This window comes from Arachis duranensis, chromosome 3 (genome assembly GCF_000817695.3).
Source record: "Arachis duranensis cultivar V14167 chromosome 3, aradu.V14167.gnm2.J7QH, whole genome shotgun sequence".
Taxonomy (NCBI): domain Eukaryota; kingdom Viridiplantae; phylum Streptophyta; class Magnoliopsida; order Fabales; family Fabaceae; genus Arachis; species Arachis duranensis.
Window position 1 is genome coordinate 98702115 of NC_029774.3, and position 7795 is coordinate 98709909.

Genomic DNA, 7795 nt, shown 5'->3' on the forward strand with positions numbered 1-7795 from the left:
CATGTATTTACAATTCCTTCCCAAATTGCTCTATGATTGAAAACTTGCTTCCTAAAGATCTTTTAATTGTATATTTTTATTCTCCTTCATACCATTCGATGTCGTGGTCTGTGTGTTAAGTGTTTCAGGCTTCATAGGGCAGGAATGGCTTAGAGAATGGAGAAGAAGCATGCAAAAAGGAAGGAGCACAAGAGATAAAGGAGACAACCAGCGAACAGCGACGCGCACGCATGGCTGATGCGTGCGCGCGATTTGGACAAAATCACAGCGACGCGTACGCGTGCTGGACGCATACGCGTGGATTGGAGTTTGCGCAAACAATGCGAGCACGCGCTTGATGCGCACGCGTGGAGAAAAAAATCGTTGAATGACGCATACGCATGACCAACGCGTACGCGTGACATGCACGATCTGCAAAAATTACAGAATATGCTTAAGACAATTTTGGGCCACGTTTTGACCCAGATCTCGCCCAGAAACACAGATTAAAGTCAGAGAACATGCAGAGACTCAAGGGAGGAGATCATACACACAATTTTAGGTTTAGATGTAGTTTTTAGAGAGAGAGGTTCTCTTCTCTCTCTTAGGATTAGGATTAGGATTAGGATTTCATCTTCTTCAAATCACGGGTTCAATGTTCTTTTTATTTATTTCCCCAATTTGGTTTATGAACTCTTTATGTTGGATTTGATTTATTTTATTATTATTTGAGGTATTTTAGACATATGACTTTTATTTAGTTTCTTATATTCTTGGTTCTGGTTGATTAATTGGTAACTCTTGAGTTGTCAAACTCATTGTGATTGATAATTGGTATCTTTGCTGATAGATTTAGATTCCTATAACTCTAGTCTTTCCTTAGGAGTTGACTAGGCCTTTAGGTGTTAATTTAGTTTAACCACTTGACTTAGTGGGAGCAAAAAATATAATTTTCATCACCATTGATAAGGATAACTAGGATAGGACTCCTAATTTTCATACCTTGCCAAGAGTTTTCTTTGTTATTGATTTATTAATTCCTGCAATTTATTTCTCTTGTCCAAACCTTTTTAAAACCCAAAAATGATGTTTTCCATAACCAATAATAAAACACACCTCCCTGCAATTTCTTGAGAAGATGACCCGATGTTTGAATACTTCGGTTTATAAATTTTATTAGGATTTTCTGTTTGATTAGAAGCTATAAATTTATTAGAATCTACTTCTACCTTTGAATTTTCTGTTTATAAATTTTATTAGGATTTTCATTGATGACCCGATGTTTGAATACGATCGGATTTTCTGTTGGTTTAGAAGCTATACTTACAACGCGATTATATATTTGTGCAATTCTTTACCGGTAAGAAAAATCCGATCGTCATGCCTACATCGCATGAACTTTGTGCCTGAGGCACAAGTCAACCCACGCATAAGCGTGAAGAACGCGTACGCATCGATTTTCTCGGGCACCACCCGCGCGCACGCGTATTCGTGGATTACCTCCCTTCATCACACTTATTTTCTTCTCCTCTCTTTATTTCTTTCCTTCTTCTTTCTTCTTCCCTTCTCCTACCCCTTACCCAACACTACCAACACCATTTACAACCACTCTTTTTAGTTAGTTAGTTGTTTAGTTAGTTAAATTTTCATTTTATTTTCTCTTCTTCTTTAATAAGTGTTGGATTATTAATCTTGTTTACTGTTTATTGTTGCTGATTACTGATGAGATGTTATCTTAACATCATTCTGTTAACATTCATTGTTGGTTCATTATTGATGTCATAGTTTGTTACTTGGTTTTGAGTTCTTCATGCTTGATTTTGTGAATACCAAGTACATGTGATAGTGCCTTTAGAGCTTGTTAATCCTTTTGAATTGCATGATTTGGCCACCATGTGATTTGAATCTTATTCTTTTATTAGGCAATTTCTTGTTAGATGTCATGCATTTTTCTTAATGTATTGTGTTTCATGATCATATGCATCCATATGTTATATATTTGTTTGAATGCTTTCATGCTTCTTTATTGCTTGTTTGGTTGTTTTGACCCCCAAGTTTAAAGCATATTAAGCACACTAGAATGAGTGAAGTACATGCTCTTCATTGTGTAATTGTGACTTAGCTCTCTATGATGGTATGTGTGTTCTAAAAGGCACCTAATTTAGAGTTCCCACACCTATTCTTCATCAATGTCACACTAATTCACTCACTCAATTCTAGTGATTTACCTCATTCTAATAATGTATGCTTCCTTGCTTTTGCATTTACCTTTCTCACCATCCTGCCTTCTAATTTCAGGATGAGTCATCCTAAGCAAAAACAGAAGCGGGAGAAAGAACACGCATCAACCGGTTGACCTACCAGCTGAAGGTAGCAACTCGGAAAGTCGCCGTACCCCCTTGCTCATCTTTGAGTGCACCGAAGACGGTACAAACTTTTAAGTGTGGGGAGGTCGTCCGATCGTTCGGTGCTTTTGGGTGACAAGTTTTTAATCCCAACACTTTTGCATTTCATTTTAGATCTTTTAGGATTTTTTAGTTACATCTTATTTTCGCATATACACACAATAAGCTTAGTCAAAATAACGAAATTTTTCAAGGAATTTATCTATAGGGCACCTCAATTAATTCGAGTAAAAACTTTTCATTAAACTTGCTTGAATTATATATATATATATAATCTTATAACCACTTATTTCCTTCTTGTGTGCATTATTCTCTTCCTATGATTGTAATCTTTGATTTGTTTGATTCTCTATGTCCAATACATTGTGTATTCATGCACTTATGTGATTGAGGCCATTATTTTATTTAGCTCACTTACCCAAATAGCTTACCTTGTATCAACCATTGTTAACCAATTTTGAGCCTATGCTTAACCCAATTGTTCTTTATTTTAGCACATTACAAGCCTAAAGCGAAAAATAATAAAAATCTGTTGTTTGGATATTTGATTAGCTTAGGCTAGTGAGAGTATTTATTATTCAAGTTTGGGGAGGATTGGGAACATTGGTTAGGATAAAAGTATTTCTATATTTGGGAAATTGGGTGCATACTCATGTATTGATTAAATGTATAGACCTTATGCATTGATGTTCTTGTACAAAGTTTGAAAGAAAGAAAAAGGAGAAAAAATAAATGGAAAAAGAAAGAAAGAAAAAAAAGAAAAGTAATAAAAAGGGGACAAAATTCCCCAAGATAAAGCTCAATAAAGATCAATGTATAGGTGTTGTGAAGTGAAATAAAAATGCATGAGTATGTGAAAAAGTAAAGAATGGGTAGTTAGGTTAGTACTTATTTGTATAGGTTGTCATAGGTTAGGTGGGGAGTTTAAGTTAATCAAAGATTCAAATTTCAAGCCCACTTGACCAAATATGCATCCTACCTTGACCTTAACACCATTATAACCTTATGGAAAGACCTCATGATAATTGTATGCATGCATGAAATAATTGTTGATTGTTAGATGAAAAATAAATCTTTGAAAGCATGATTAGGGAAGAATTGAGTGAATCAACCCTAAACACTTGAGCGACTAGAGTGCAAACACATTCGGTGAGGGTTCGATTGCTCAATTACATGTCTCCACCTAGAATCATCACTTTTCTTGCAAGTTTGTAAAAAGCATTTAATAACTCAATTCAATTGTGGATTAGATTTGATTGCTATCACTTTAGCCCTTAAGCTTATATATGTTCTCTTGGGAATTGATTTGTTTTGACCAAGTAGTTGCATTCATGTAGATAGTTGCATTTAGATAGATTGCATTTAGTTAGTTGTTACATTGAATAAATGTTGATACCCTTTGTTTTCTCTTGATTTTAGCATGAGGACATGCTAAGGTTTAAGTGTGGAGAGGTTGATAAACTCCATTTTTAGGGTTTATCTTGTGCTCAAATTAGAGGATTTTATCACCGTTTACCTACATTTATCCAATGGAATAGCATGGTTTCATGATTGTCTCCTAATTTGTACTTAAGTGTGAAAACATGCTTTTTTAGGCCCTTAATTGCTAATTTTGATTCACCTTTGATTCCACTAGATGCCTTGATATGTTTGTTAGTGAATTTAGGATGGAAAGGCTAGGAATGGATCAAAGGGATGATGAGGAAAAGCAAGCAAGTGAAGAAATAATGGAAAATCAAGGATTTGGGATGAACTCATCGACACACAAGCGCAGCTGACGTGCACGCGTAGAATTGAAGTCGCATGGCGACGCATACGCCTACATGATGCGTATGCGTGGATAGGACACTGCCAAGCGATGCGTACGAGTACACGGCGCGTATGCGTCGATGTTCGCACGTGACTCACTTAAAGGCAAAATGTTGGGGGCGAATTTTGGGCTTCCCAAGCCCAGATTCAACTCATTTCTGAGGCTATTTAAGGCAAGATTCAAGGAGGAGTCAACACATTAGATTCATTCAACACATTAGTTTAGTTTAGTTTAGTTTTGGAAGGGAAAGTTAGTTTTCTAGATATAGAAGCTCTCTCTTCCCTCTAGAATTAGGATTAGATTTAGGTTAGAATTTCTTAGATTTAGGCTTTAATCTTTGCTTTCATCTACTTCTACCTTTGAATTTCTTGTTTCTACATCTTGTTCTTCTATTCTCTTGTTGTGATTTCTTCCATTTTATTTCTATACATTGTTGTGGATCTACTCTTGTTCCTTTTATTTTCTTTTAATGCAATTTGAGGTAATTCCTGTCAATTGTGTTTTCTTTGCCTGTTGTTATTGATTCTTTGCAATTAGTTATTTTTAGAATTCATTCTTGTTGTCAATTTACCATGCTTTCCCTTTATGCCTTCCAAGTGCTTGATAAAATGCTTGGAGGAATGTTAGAGTAGAATTTTATGTTATTGGATTAGGATGATAACTTAGGAATTTTTGAGTTACTAATGTCCAAGTAATTGATGATTGGGAGCCATTAACTCTAGTTCTCACTAATTGAATTAGTGGAGAGTTAGAACTTATGAACTTGGATTGATATAGCTCATTTGACTTTCCTTTACTACTTAGTTAGAGGATGATTTAATGGGATTGATCCTTGCTACTTCTCATGTTGTGGTTAGTGATAAGGATAGAGATCCTTAACTACCAAACCTTACCAAGACCGTTTTATCATTTGATTTTTATTACGATTTACTTTTCATAATTCTCATCCAAAACCCCAAAATATACAAATCATAACCAATAACAAGAACACTACTCTACAATTCCTTTGAGAGACGACCCGAGGTTTAAATACTTCGGTTATTAGGATTATTAGGGGTTTGTTACTTGTGACAAACAAATTTTTGTATGAAAGGATTATTGTTGGTTTAGAAACTATACTTGCAACGAGATTTTATTAGTGAAATTCTATACCACACAAAAATCCGATCATCAACTTGACGCTCTGTCACGCGTACGCGTCACTGAACAAAATCCTGGTTACACGTACGCATCATCGACGCGTACGTGTCGCTCGTCTGCTGCACTAGGCACGTGTACCCATCGCCCACGCGTACGTGTCGCTGCCAGCTTCTCAAAACTCCAGTTTCTTGTGTTCCTTCCACTTTTGCATGCTTCTTTTCCATCCTCTAAGCCATTCCTGCCCTGAAAAACCTAAAATCACTTAACACACATATCACGACATTGAATGGTAATAAGAGAGGATTAAAATTAGCAAATTTAAGGCCAAAGAAGCATGTTTTCAATTATAGCACAAAATTAGGAAGGAAAATGTAAAACATGCGAATTATATGAATAAGTGTGAGAATAATGGATAAAATCCGCTCAATTCAATACAAAATAAACCATAAAATAGTGGTTTATCAATCTCCTCACACTTAAACATTAGCATGTCCTCATGCTAAGCTCAAGAGAAAATATAAAAGAGTGAAAAGGAATGGTACAAATTATGAAATGCAACTTATCTATATGAATACAACTACTTGCAAAATGCTTCTACCTACTTGGTTAAAAGTAAATGAATATTCCAAAAATAAATATAAACTAGATTCCACTAATTCAAATCTTAAAATAAAATACAAGTGGACTTGCAAGAAGGCTGCTCGTGAAAGTCGGGAACAAAGAATCGAGCATCGAACCCTCTCCGGAAGTGTATACACTCTAATCACTCTAGTGTAAGGTTTGATTCTCTCAATTCTCTACTAATCTTACTTTGTAAGACTTGCTCTTCTTCTACCAATCAACAAAAATTTAATGCACAAATACACATATCAAGAGGTCTTTTCAAGGGTTGTAATGGAGTTAGGGTCAAGGTAGGAATGTATTTGGTTAAGTGGACTAAAATCTGAATCCTTGATTAACCTAAACTTCCCACCTAACTTAAGACAATCTATGTAATCAGAATATAAAATCTAACTACCCATTAACTATGTGTTCCACATATTCATGCATCCTAATTTGAGTACAACTCATAAACATTGCTACCACCATTTACTTTGGGGCATTTTGTCCCCTTTTATTATTTGCTCTTTTTCTTTTTTTTTCTTTATGCATATGATTAAGGTATTGAATGCATAAACATGTCCTCAACATTCTTTTCACATTTTTATAAAAAGTATACAACAATGATGAGCGGATAATTTATACGCTTTTTGGCATTGTTTTTAGGTAGTTTTTAATAGGATATAGTTACTTTTAGGGATGTTTTCATTAGTTTTTATGCTAAATTCACATTTCTGGACTTTACTATGAGTTTGTGTATTTTTCTGTTATTTCAGGTATATTCTGGCTGAAATTGAGGGACCTGAGCAAAACTCTGATAAAAGGCTGACAAAGGACTGCTGATGCTGTTGGATTCTGACCTCCCTACACTTGAAATGGATTTTCTGGAGCTATAAAACTCCAAATGGCGCGCTATCAACGGCGTTAGAAAGTAGACATTCAGAGATTTTTAGGAATATATAATAGTCCATATTTATTCGTGATTAAATGACGTAAATTGGCACTCAACGCCAGTTCCATGCTGCATTCTGGAGTCAAACGCCAGAAACACGTCATGAACCAGAGTTAAACGCCAAAAACACGTTACAACTTGGCGTTCAACTCCAAAAGAAGCCTCTGCATGTGTAAAGCTCAAGCTCAGCCCAAGCACACACCAAGTGGGCCCCGGAAGTAGATTTCTGCATCAATTACTTACTTCTGTAAACCCTAGTAGCTAGTCTAGTATAAATAGAACATTTTACTATTGTATTCAGTGTCTTTTGACCACGTTACATCTTTGGTCTCGGTTTTATTCCATTATTCATCTTAGGAGACTATTGATCACGTTTTGGGGGGCTGGCCATTCGGCCATGCCTGAACCTTCATCACATTATGTATTTTCAACGAGTGGAGCTCCGCTATACCTCGAGTTTTAATGCAATTACTACTATCTTTTATTCAAATTCAATCTTATTTTTGTTCTAAGATACTACTCGTACTTCAACCTGATGGATGTGATGATCCGTGTCACTCATCATCATCCGTCCCTATGAACGCGTGCCTGACAACCACTTCTGTTCTACAAGCGAAAGCTAGAGTGTGTATCTCTTGGATTCCTGATGTATGACGCATGGTTGCCCTTGCTTGACAACCGAGCCTTCCATTCCGTGAGATCAGAGTCTTTGTGGTATAAGCTAGAATTTATGGCGGCATTCATGAGAATCCGAAAAGTCTAAACCTTGTCTGTGGTATTCCAAGTAGGATTCCGGGATTGAATGACTGTGACGAGCTTCAAACTTGCGATTGTTGGGCGTGATGACAAATGCAAAAGAATCAAGGGATTCTATTCCGACATGATCGAGAACTGACAGATGATTAGCCG